Consider the following 13,275-nt stretch of genomic DNA (forward strand, 5'->3'; position numbering starts at 1 on the left):
TTGTGGTTGACGAAATTCGCAAACCACCATTCAGGTCCCTTAGGTGAGATATCTCTGTAAGTATATGTGTAGTTAGGCCCAAACCCGTTGTTTAGAGGGAATAAATGTCATTCATGCGGGCTGTGACCCTTTTAGATAGCCGTTTTTCTTTTACTATCTTTATTTTGGACCAGCCGCCATTACTACCACCACCAACCACGTCTCAACAGCCATCACACAACAACCACCAACCGCAACGCCGCTTCACAACAACAGCCACGACCTTTACCGTCACAACTCGCCACCATCGCATCACCACCATTCTTGCGCCACTTGTGGGCACCGATACTGGACTTGTGCAGGGCGCGCATCGAGCAGCGTGTTCAGAAACATCACAGACTTTCCGAAGAAAACGGATCAAAAACGACTCACGCCCACTTCTGTTCTGTCCTATCGGTGAGCGTGGGGCGATTTGGCCCCGCCTCCAGGGCGTTGGAGTGTGGTCGCTATATGCAAATTCATGGATCAAAAAGCATTCACGCCCACTTTTCCTCGGTCCAATGGGGAGCCAGTTAGAGGTGAAGGGTCGAAGGTGAAGGGGCGAAGCCACGGGGCATATAAGGGGCCGCGTTCGTCAGTCAAGTCAGTTAAGAGTTGGGAGTTCGCGGAGCCAGTGAAGAGTTGGGACGAGTCAAGAGAGGAGACGGAGAGGGCGATCGGACGAAGCTGTGGAGAGGCGGCGGCAGCGAAGGCGGTTGAGGGGTGCTCGCGTCGGAGTCGGGGAACTGCGGAGGGAGAGGCCAGCGGCGCGACCGAGGTCGTGGTGGAGACGCTCGTCGCGGGACCCGAGACAGGGAGATATCCTCCATCCCCCGAGCATCAACAACCCCCTCCTGTTTCCCCCCGCGCTGAGATAGTGCGACAAGGGGGCCCCTTTCCCACCCCCTACCAGACACTGTCCGCGAGGCCCGCGGAGTTGGGGCGCCACCGCCACTTTGCGTCTCATCATCAGACGGGTAGGCCCGACGCGGTCTTGGCCCCAGGCCCGCCTACCCCCTCATCCTTGAGGGTGGTCCTTTTCTTTTGCTTTGGGTATATGTGTTGTCGGCGCCGTCTGTGAAGTAAAATTGTATAAGTGTTGCCGTGTGCTCGGTAGTCGGATAGCTCTGCATTGTCTTCTTCTTTTATACTTGCTTTTTGTGTAATATTGTGTGTGTTTCTTCTCCTTTTACATTTGCTTTTGGTGTAATTGTATATGTGTGCTTTCCGTGTGCCATCGCGAAATAAATGTGAATTATGTTGAACTGTTTTCCCGTTTCGCTTCGTCTTTTCTTTCATTGAATCTCCATCTTACTTCACGTAAAGGGTTGGTAGTGGGCTGAATACGCCCGATAATTAATCGAACCGTCGAGGCCGACGATAACACCGCTCGGTTATCCCGATAGTACGGAACGGGTCGCTTAAAGTGGCCCGTGTCCGAAGTCGACCTGCGGCGAGGTGCGATCGCCCGGTCTACCCTCCGTGTGGGTACTTAGGTAGGTCGAATTTGGCGAGCAACCCTATCCCACGCGGGGGCCGATTGGCACGATCGTGGTGAGGCCGAAAGGTCCACCCGTGACTGGTTCCCGGCGTTAGTCCGAGAGGGTCACGACTGGATTGTCCGTCCGGTGGGCGACGTGCCGCGATTCGAGTTACGTGGCCGTTCGCACGCCGGCGGGCGCGAATCCGCAACAATATATATATATATATATATATATATATATATATATATATATATATATATATATATATATATATATATATATATATATATATATATATATATATATATATATATATATATATATATATATATGAGTTGCATCTTCTGTCTGTCTGTCCCATCATATTGCATACCGTTGGAATCCTCTTAGCAAATGGAGATGCAAGAAACATTTTCAAACCTACAGGGTAGGGGAAGACCCCAATTCTCTCAATGTAAATGTGTATCGTATCGAGCCACCTAGTGGTAGGCAGTATTACAAATCATCTCATCTTTATCGCCAAACTTGCAACATTTGGCACACAACAACCAGACTCAATGTCTATCCAGAAGCACTGCAGTAGTCATGATTGTGTCGTATTGTCTGATTGTATCGTATTTTTGCCTGTTATTTCATGTAATAAATAAGATTCATCGGATGTATGTCTGTCTGTCTGTTTGTTTGTGGTTTTTGCAAAGACCGCTGGACTGACAGCTGTATAGCTGTTAGTTCTTTTTTATTTTAATTTTTTGAATATGACTCACTTGGCTGTGCCTGGATGGGTTTGAGAGTGGAGCTATAGCAGCTGAAATGTGAATCCTATCCAGGGTCTTCCTGATAACTTCATCTTTGCTTTTTGCTTGTTTGGATTCCTTCTGATGACTCCAATGCAGGACTGTCGCTATTTGGTCTTCCATTTGATTTGAATTCATTTTAATCCCATTATAAATTCAATTGGATAACTCGAACTACATTGTCGATGTCACACCATCGCATATTCCCACGCGCACTGCTTTGTCCCATTAACGCGAGGTGAAATTTTATCTTGCAAAATGGATTGACTATTCTTTTCTATTTGATGTGCTTTATGACCAAAGACTTACTATGTTTACTAAATCAGAAGTCATTGCAAGCATGTCAGCATTTCATGAAACATTAATTTAACACTGTCCAGCAATATAGAACTGTGCATCAATTTAATCATAGGAATGAACTGTGTATAATATTAATTGTAATTATTCATAATCAATTAGATAAATACAGTAAAACCTGTGACTGTTTCTCACTCATGGGGGCCAGATAAGTAACTTCTTTATAAAAGAATTTACCATGTACAATGGTAAATACACTTTAAAAAAAATCAGCCCCCATGACCCTACCCCCTCTGGCCCGGCCCCTTGGGGTCATATCAAAAATCCGACGGTGTTGTGCACTTCCCCATACATATATCTACTCTGTCCCAAAGTTTCAAGTTCCTATCTCAAACGGTGTAGGAGGAGCTATTTTGACCCCCTATCCGCGAAGCACCCCCTCCCCCCCCAAGCACCCTCTGATCATCATGGGTTTAAAAAAATATGTTGTTAAATGTATAACTCATGAATATGTTTGATTTTAAAAGCTATAAGACATTTTTTTTTAATTACCCCCATGACCCCAACCCCTCTGGCCGTCCCTAGGGGTCATATCAAAAATCTGAAAGTATTGTGCACTTCCCCATACATATATCTACTATGTCCCAAAGTTTCAAGTTCCTATTTCAAACGGTGTAGGAGGAGTTACAGGGTAAGACAGACGGACGGACGGACGGACGGACGGCGGAGACGATCACAATATTCCCGCTTTTCCTCGAAAGCGCGGGAATAATAATAAGAAAATGTCACGGGTCAGGGTCAGGTGTCCGATCAAAGCGGGGTTGCATCAAAGCAGGATGTCTTGGTACCCGGTCATCACTGCCAGCAGTTATAAAGTGGCAGTTCTAATTATTGGATTCGCTAGATATCCCTGATTGTGGGTGTGTGTGTGTGTGTGTGTGTGTGTGTGTGTGTGTGTGTGTGTGTGTGTGTGTGTGTGTGTGTGTGTGTGTGTGTGTATGTGTGTGTGTGTGTGTGTGTGTGTGTGTGTGTGTGTGTGTGACTACAACGCGAGGCTCCACAGCACACACCAGCAAACCGATTTCGATGAAACTTGGCGATCAGGTGCCATATGAGCTGGGAGTGTGCGCGTTTGAGTTTCGTTGCTAAGCAACCACCCGTTGCTATGCAGCAGCCGAAAGACCGCACGTTCACTAATTTCAATACTTGTCCTACAGTTTTGAATGTGGAGAAACGAGACTTCGGAATTAAACACTTCGAGGTATTTAGAAAATTTTACTCGAGCCGATTTTTGATTTAGGTTTTATTTTTCAAATGGTAGTCCTTCAAAAATCGGGTCTCTATTTACCGTCATTGAAGGTGTGTATACAGTGTTTGTAAAGAACTACACCGTCGTTCCACCTTAGATCTCTCCTCGATCCAAACGTAATTGACCAAAGTGAAAAGGATCCAAAATAAATGGAATCATCGGCATTTATGTCTTTGTGGATTTCTAATAATATGGTATAAATCAAGTTATGCGGAATTTGAAAAACATCTTTGAAAAATATTTTCTACACCCCTGTTATGTTATCGTCCGCTACACCGCCAGGTTCATCAAAAACAACCGACTAGGAAGTCTTCTCGCGCTATCCACGCTCTGGTTCGTATTTCCCTGAACATCTGTTGTGTTTATGGTTATTTTTTCTTTCTCTCTCTCTTCACGTTACGTTTTGTTTCGTGTTCTTCTGACGTCCACTCTGTTTGCCGTCATCTGAGGTAATGTCAACAAAAATAATGACACATTTTACTTTTTTACTTAATTCGTCCCTAATTTACTCGAGCCGATTTTTAACCTCCGCCATCGAAGATCGGAGGTTACTGTTTTCACCCCCTTTCTGTTTGTTTGTTTGTTTGTTTGTTTGTTTGTAACAGTATTACGGAAAAAGTCGACGGATTTCGACGAAACATGGTGGGGGGGGGGTGAGGTATGGTCCAAGGATCATGCCATTATATTTTGGACTTGGTCCCCCCCCCTAAAAAAAAAATTGAGAGAAAAAAAATTGTTTTTTTTGCATTTCTACATGTTTTAAGTGATTTCCAACCCCCTCCCCCCAAAAAAAATTGCTCGAGAAAAGAATTTTTTTTTTTTGCATTTCTACATGTTTTAAGTGATTTCCAACCCCCCCCCAAAAAAAAATGTTGGAGAAAAGAACTATAACTCTGTCAGCACTGTTGACATATTTAATGAATAAGATATAAGGTTCACTTGAGTGACCCAGCAGTATTGGCGGCGGAGGTTTTGCACTCTCCCGAGTGCTCCTCCTCGAGTTGATTTAGGTTTTATTTTTCAAATGGTTGTCCTTCAAAAATAGGGTGTCTATTTACCGTCATTTTTTATGAGGAGTGCCAGTTGGCAAAATACGCAATAGGAAAAATCTTGCCAGGCAGAGGAACAATTGTATGTGAACCAATACGTGTTGGCAATGAATCTTCGTCGGTGGATCGGTCAGAATGAAAAGCATCGTATCCAGCGCTTTGATCCTACCGGCTTGTGTCACTTATTAATTACATAACACACCAGGACACAAACACTACACAAAATACACCACACAAAAGAAGTCCTGGTGAGGGTCTGCAATCTCTGATTGCTCTTTTTCTTGTTTTTTTTTTTTAATGATGAGCACCCTCTATATTATCTTCAAAGGGGGTGGTTAAATTTACCTAATTACCCAATTTTCATTTTTGCGCTCCCTTGGAGTTCCCTTTGTATGCGTGCAAAGTTTTGGGCCGCCAGGTTTTATGCTTTTGGAGTTATGGAGTAGACAGACACACACTGACATTTATTATTGTAGAAAATGGAAAATTAGCCCATCCCCATGCACAGTGGGAGATGGGTTTTTGCAATGGTGTGTGTCTGTCTGCCTGTTTCTCCAGGCCATAACATTTTTACCATTTGAGCTTTTGTCATCAAATTTTCAACAAACCCTAATTTTGATGATATGGATAAGGCTAATTAATAAATGGATCAAAGGGCAAAGCCACTGAGTACAAATAGGCCTTATCAGCCCATCCACAGCGCGTCAATCACAAGATGTCTGGGTTTGTTTAACAGCTTCCGCGTTTCTTTATTTATTTACTATTGAGCTTTGGTGTTTGTCCAGGCAATAAAATTTTTACCAATTGAGCTTTTGTCATCAATTCTTAAACAAACCTTTATGATGAGCATATGGAGAAAACGAATGTATAAAATGTTCAATTTTTTTTTTAACTGTCCTTTTCCTAAAGTTTTGCTCGACTATAAAGTGGAGTCAGATGGGCTTTGCCTTTTTTTGATGCTTTCAGGTTACCGCCGCCACTGAATGCGTTTTCACTCCTGTTTGTTTGGCTGTGAGTGAACAGGATATCGTCATAAAAAATCGTCGCACAGGATGGATGTGCGACGAGGACGAATTGATTTGATTTTTGTAAAGATCAGGTTCTGGATATGTGAATCATTTTTATATCCTCGTGGAGGATCTCTTTGTCTTACTCACGTTGTTGTTCTTCATCTTCTTGTGCACTTTTTTGTTTCACAGCCTACAGTTTTCATCGAAACTTCCTGAAACTTGGCATATATATGTAAAAATACCCTGCGCAGACAGTAACTATCTCCGATTTTGAAAATTCCTCCTAGAAAAAAAGTTATGATGTCAAAATATCTCCGCTAATGGAAATCGCCTAAAAAATTATCTCAAACTAGGCAAGCTTTTTGAATTCTGTTTGCGGGAATCGAACAGGGCATTAGCAGAGATGAATTGCCACACATATGATGCATCACTATGACGTCATACAATTTTTATGATGTCATTCCTATTTTTTGACATTTTTTGTTTCACAACCCAGAGTTTTCATTGGATCTTCGTGAAACTTGCCATGTATATGCAGGAAGCCCACGTGCAGGCAGAAACCATCTCCGATTTTGGAAATTCTTCCTAGAAAAAAAGTTGACGTCATAATATCTCCGCTTAATGGAAATCGCCTATACCATTATCTCCGAAACTAGGCAAGCTGTTTGAATTTTGTTTGCGGGAATCAAGCCGGGCATTAGCACAGATAATTTATCGCAAACCAGATACATCACAATGACGTCATATTCGTTTTTTTTTGACGTCATCATTAAGAGGACGAGGATCTTAGCTTATTTGAGCTTGTTTATTTTTTTAAGTGACTAGCAGGCACTCCCTCCCTCCGGGCAGGAGTACCCTTCTCATCGCACCTTCAGTGTGCAGTGTGCTGTGGCACAGTCTTGTAAATTGACGATAATTTTTGTCGTTGAAATTAATTTTATTGATCGTAACACATCATACTTCATATCTATACTATAAGAGAAATGCTTGTTGTATGTTTGTCTGTCTATGTGTCTGTGTGTGTCACTATTTTTCTCAGAGATGGCTAAGTGGATCTTTATAAAAACTTTCAGAGGTTCATCAGTGAATGCCACACTTGAATCCATAACACACCAAGAATGAGTTTTAAATTTAAAACAGCTTTCCGAGTGTGTTATGGATTCAAACATGGTGCTTTTTGGTAGATTAAACTGTATTGTAGATGCCAACAAGTGAGTGTATTGTTACGGCTGTGGAAATTCGCAGAACACCATAAAGGTTCCTTAGATCAGTTATCCCGGTAAGTGAGTGTTCAGATAGATTTCCCCACCGTTGTTTAATGGGATTTATTCGTGTCACAGGGCTGTGATCCTTTGAGGTAGGTTTTTCTTTTTCTATCGTTATTTTGAACCAACCACATCTCCACCACCATTACAACAACCACCATCGCTCCCCTTAACCAGAACACCAACCACAACCACACCTGCCTCTCAACAACCACACCATCCTCACCACTCCACCAGCAACCGTCAACATATCCACGCCACAAACATCGCCTCACCTTCGTTCCCGAAACGACGCCATCTTTGCGCCAGCAGCGGCGGGATCCTATCAAGCGGCATCGCTGCAGGGAGAGGCAAGGGTTCTCTCGCCGTGTAGCGCAAGTCTGGTGATTTCTACCACGTCCGCTTTGTGTGGAAGCTTCGCCTCGAAAAACGGATCACAGGAGAGAAAGGGGTGGGGCCTGTGGGGGTCGAAGGGTGTTGATTTCTACCACGTCCGCTTTGTGTGGAAGCTTCGTCTCGGAGAATCGGATCCAGAGGGCCGGTGATCTCTACCATGTCCGCTTTCCGCGCGGGGTCAAGCGTCAGAGAGCAAAGGCCAAATCTTGTCCCCCCGGCCCTATATAAGGGCGAGCAGAACGGAGCTTTGAGGCAGTCTGCAGTCTGGAAAGTTAGGAGAGCCGAGTGGAGCCCGAAGTCTGGAGAGAGTCAGTCGGAGAAAGCCAAGGAGCTGCGTGGAGACCACAGCCGGGGAGAGCTTGCCAGCGTCAAGGCAGTCCGAGGTGATCGGACATCGGCGCGGTTCACGCATCGCTGAGGAACGGACGGGGTCTTGGAGCATTCGACTCTTATAGAGCATCAACTCTTATAGGGCATCAACTCTGACAGAGCACTAAAAGACCCATTCGTTCCTCTCAACCGCGTTGCCGGCCGGGGCCCGGATCACCTCGCCTTGACAAGGCCGCAATCAGGTGCGGCTGTCCTAGTGACCGTGGGAAACGGACGTCACGACCTGCCCATCGTCGCCAGGCCGCAATCGGGCGCGGCTGTCCTGGTGGCCGTGGGGAGCAGACGTCGCGACTTGCCCATCGTCACACCACGAGGGTGCGGGTAAGCCGCATCGGTCTCGCGAGCCCATTCGGTCAACCAAGGCTCATGCACTATAAAGGTTCATGGACCCTGTCTGCCACTCTCATCTATGAGAGTGGCCCTTTCCTTTCTTTTGAGTGAATCTTGTGGTGCCGTGTCCTGACAAGGAAAAACTGCCTAAGTGACTGTACATTTATTAATTACTAGCATAACCCGTGCTCTGCGTGACATGTTGGGGTGGGTGTGTTTGAGAAAGGAACTGATGCAGAGTACCAGTAGTAATTTTACTTTAATGCAGTAAGTGGAATACGATTTCACTGTTTCAGAACCATTTTATTTACTTTTTTTGTACCATGCACCTTATATGGTCTTTGAGATAATGTGAGCCGAATATCATGTTACTTGAGCGCAGAACAAAGTCGAAGATAGTGCGACACGAAACCACAAGCTCGGAAATAATATACAAGACTAGCATAACCCACGCTCTGCGCGACATGTTGGGGTGGGTGTGTTTGAGAAAGGAACTGATGCAGAGTATCAGTAGTAATTTTACTTTAATGCAGTAAGTGGAATACGATTTCACTGTTTCAGAACCATTTTATTTACTTTTTTTGTACCATGAACCTCATATGGTCTTTGAGATAATGTAAGCCGAATATCACATTACTCGAGCACAGAACAAAGTCGAAGATAGCGCGACACGAAACCACAAACTCGGAAATAATATATAAGATACTCGGTCGTCGTGCTTTTCCTTTGCATACGTCATGTGATTGCTTTTGTTTGCCTGCATGATTGACTGTATATGTGCTTTGTTTGAATGTATCCCGTTCGTAGCGTCCTCTTTCCCCTATTGAAAATGCCATCTTGCATCGCGGAATAAGTAGTGGGGTTTTAAATACCCGTTAAATAGAATCGGATCCGGCGAGGTTGGCGATAATACCCGCTCGGTTATCACTGCAGAACGGAACGGACCGCTTAAGCGGTTCGTGTCCCAAGCCGACCTGCGTCGAGGTACGGCTGCCCGCGCAGGTACTTAGGTATATCAAATTCGGCGAGTGACCCTATCTTGCGCGGGTAGACAATTGGCACGGCCGTGGTGGGGTTGAAGACCCACCTGTGACGGTTCCGGCGTTAGCTCTGGAAAGTCACGACTGAATTGTCCGTCCGGTGGGCGACGCGGTTGCGATTAGAGGTACGCGGCCGATCGCACGCCAGCGGGCACGAATTCGTAACAGTATCATGCGGGAACCATGGCAACAGTGGTGGTGACACTGGAGTTTGAATACCTTGGTGCAAGGATTACACGAGGTGGTTTGCCGTTATGTTCCCAGTGGTTGTCAGGAAAGGATAAAACAGTATTTGTTGGTCACTGTTGTGAACTTTAAAAATAATGAATGGTTAACACTGATGAAAGGAAAAAAAACACACATCGTTGTTAAATATTTAAATGTGAATGGTTTGTTCTGTGATCAGGCAGGGCAGTGCCTGCATGTGAAACACCCAGTCAGGAATCGAACCAAGGTGAGATAGCTGAGACCTTTTCTCGCGTGTTTGACTTCCCAAACAAGATGGTGCCCAAGCACAACATCTTGGTTATTTTGTTTGGGTTCTCAATCTGTTATGTTCTTGCATATGGCAGCTTGGCTGCTGGGTAGCTATCATTTCTTGGAGATGCAGCTCTGCCGCTGATGTTGTGCCTCCCATGATTGATTGGGATGCGTTTGCAAATTAATTGAATGTAAAACTTCAGACAGAGAGTTAAAGCAGTCTCTTGAAACTTTTCTTTCAGTGGTTTGTTGGGTGGGGGTTAGCACATGATGTGGAGCAGAGGGATGTTTGATATGTGCATTCTTGATCCCTTGTCTGCTGTTCAAGCATCAATAAATATTACGTTCGATACTTAAAATATCCCTCAGATATGCACACATGTGTTTCGTTACAGTTTTGAATATTCCCACAACTTCTGGACAAGCAATTTTAGTATTAAAATATAATGTACAAAATTTTGTTATGTCTTGAGTTGCTCCAGACGGTGCATGAATGGAATGCTCATGGGGAGGGGCTGATGGTGAGCATGTCCTGTGTGTGAATTTCTCACTCGTGCTGCAGTTAGGCCATGGGATTGAGAATGGAGTAAATCTCGGGCTTTCTCCCATCTCAAGCTCAGGTTTTCTCACTGTTTGAACGGCCGCACGAGATAACATTGCATTAGCTTTTGACACTATGTTGCACACATAATAAATAAATGGTGTCCTAGGAGCATCATTTGAATGGACATTATAAAATAATAATGATGCATACATTTTTGTCTTGGGATGACGTGTTAAGTCGAGAGGTATGCACACTCTTCACTGAGCCTGTTTTTTAATCTCACCTAAGGTGAGTCACCTTAGCTATAAACTGGAATCCCTGTGTTTCGTAAGGCAGGGCAGGGCATCAATATGTGTGCCGTCCCTTGGATCGGCATTGAAGTAACTGTCCCATATGCGAGCATCAAAGCTTTATATCTGAAAAAAAAACCGAGTTCGTGCGGACACGTTGTGGAGTGGGGAATAAGTTATTTCCTTTTTTAAAACAAAAAAAAAACACATTTGAATTAGTGGAATAGCATTTTGCTGATTTTGCGCATCCAGGTTCACATTTGAATGGCCGAGCAGCATGGACCCACTCCTCCCACTGCAAAAAGAGTTCACAGAGCTGGGAATCCCAGGAAAGACTCATAAATTGTCACCCTGTGACTACTATGATGGCCTTTCTTGTTTCCCGTTTAATTACTCCATTTGTTTTGACTTGTATGGCAGAGATGAGGTCAATAGGACCAACGAGTGATACTCGTGCTCATGTTTGCATACATATTCATCAGAAAAGTGATTTCCACACACCTGCTTACCAAGATATATATATATATATATATATATATATATATATATATATATATATATATATATATATATATATATATATATACATAAAAGAAAGTTGACAACAAATAAGGGGTTATATTGTTGCGGGGCCGGGACGTCGGCCACGGGCACGACCACCAGATGGAGCCGCAAGTCAGCTTGACTGATCGCCCGGAATTCAGATCGTCGCCCCGGATAAATCCGTAGTCGAGGGGTCCTCTATCGAGCTGAAATTCGCCAATGGATAGACCACATTGGGTAGGGTCAATCGCCAATTTAAATTTACCTACATACCCACGTGGTCCAACTACCGGGGAATCTCACCCTCGCCGGGACTCGTACGAAAACGAGCCGCTTAGCGTGCTCGTTCCGTGTGCGATTCCAAGCGGTTGAATCGCCAAGAACCGTCAGTCCAAATGTCCCCTTCGGGCCATATAACAGCTTTAACCAATTCTCAATCACGTGTCATGTCGAACCAATGAAAGAAACACAAAACGAGCTGATACATTGAACAAATAGGGGTATTTATTTACAATAGGCAGGGAGGGGAACACAAAGAGCAGAACTAAACCGACGATTGAGAATGCAATTATATTCAGCACAAAGTACTTGACAGTTTACTACTTATTAGATGGGCGCCATGAAACACACACACACACACACACACACACACACACACACACACACACACACACACACACACACACACACACACACACATGATCGGACCAGCTGGTCTTTATTGAGACCTATCTTGGACCTGCCCACCTCGTGCACCAATCACCCGCCAATCACTCATCGCACCATGCATTCCACATTTGCTCCATACCCACTTAGGCCCACTGGCCCATACTCACTCATTGGATTTATTTTACCTTTTCACTCACTCAACACTGCCCTTCTCCTAACTAAATTCCCTGAACTAACTCGTGCTCCCTCGTCATCCCTTAAACTAACGCACATTCCTTTTAACTCTACGTAGCTAAGCTACGTCTCCACTACACATTCCATGTCTGTCCGTGTCTTCCAAAAAACATTTTCCATCCTAAATTTATCCTAAAATCCCTCTAACTAACCCATTCCACGGGCTCCATGAGGAACAACCCATGTCCCCATGCAGCCGTTCTAACTATCGCTAACCCTTCCCACGAACTAGTGCTCCTATGCCCGAATACAGGATGTCCAGCACATCCTGCAGGGCCGTATACTCGGAGCGAGGCTCGTTTGTTTTTTTCTGCATCGCAATGGTGGCGATTTACGGCACGCCCGTTCGTCCTTATGGGCGATGCCAACGTCCCCTCCGAAGGCCGATACGTGCGGCCATGACGTCACTCTGCCAATTCCAAACAGAGCTCGCTCGCGGGGAATTCCCCACGCGGGACGACGTGCGCCGTTTTTCCAGCATTCGTGCCGCGAGATTCCCAGTGACGTCACCCGCACACCGAGCCTGCAGCCGGCGCGCGCGTTTCGTCCCGGGAACCCGCTCTGCAAACAGAACACGCGGTATGCAGCACGTGATGCCCCGGACACGTGCCCCGCGCACATGGGAACCCCCGTATTCCAGATTCAATTACTCGTCGCCATTTTAACCGTCCGTGCGACGGTCTTTTGCGATACGCGGGACGTTCCCGCACTGGAATCCCTGCAAGAAGACGCGAAAGTGAGGGCCGCTTGCTAAATGCCGAACAGGCCTCATATGCGGCATCCCGTGAAACCGGCGCGGTTCTCGAAACTACAAGCGGCCCATTCGGCTCGTTATTCCCGTCTCCCATCTGGACCCGTCTACGTTTCAATCCCTCGCATGCACTCACGCACGCCATTTTACTCGCACCATACTCACGTTTCATCACACATACGGGGACATTCACGCTGGGGATTCACGCTACCACAAGCACTCCCGGGGCCTCCATACCCCCCAATCTGCGCATGTACCCAATAACAGCACTCATCCGCTCCACTTCGTTCGGCACGACTGGACTCACCTCATCGCGATCTGCTTCAAGGGAGCATATTTCCTCCCTTCGTTCCTGAAGGAGGCCATCCTGCTGCTTGCATCG

The sequence above is a fragment of the Eptatretus burgeri genome, chromosome 5, assembly GCF_056783735.1.
Source record: "Eptatretus burgeri isolate ZD-2024b chromosome 5, Ebu_testis_v1, whole genome shotgun sequence".
NCBI classification, from domain to species: Eukaryota; Metazoa; Chordata; class Myxini; order Myxiniformes; family Myxinidae; genus Eptatretus; species Eptatretus burgeri.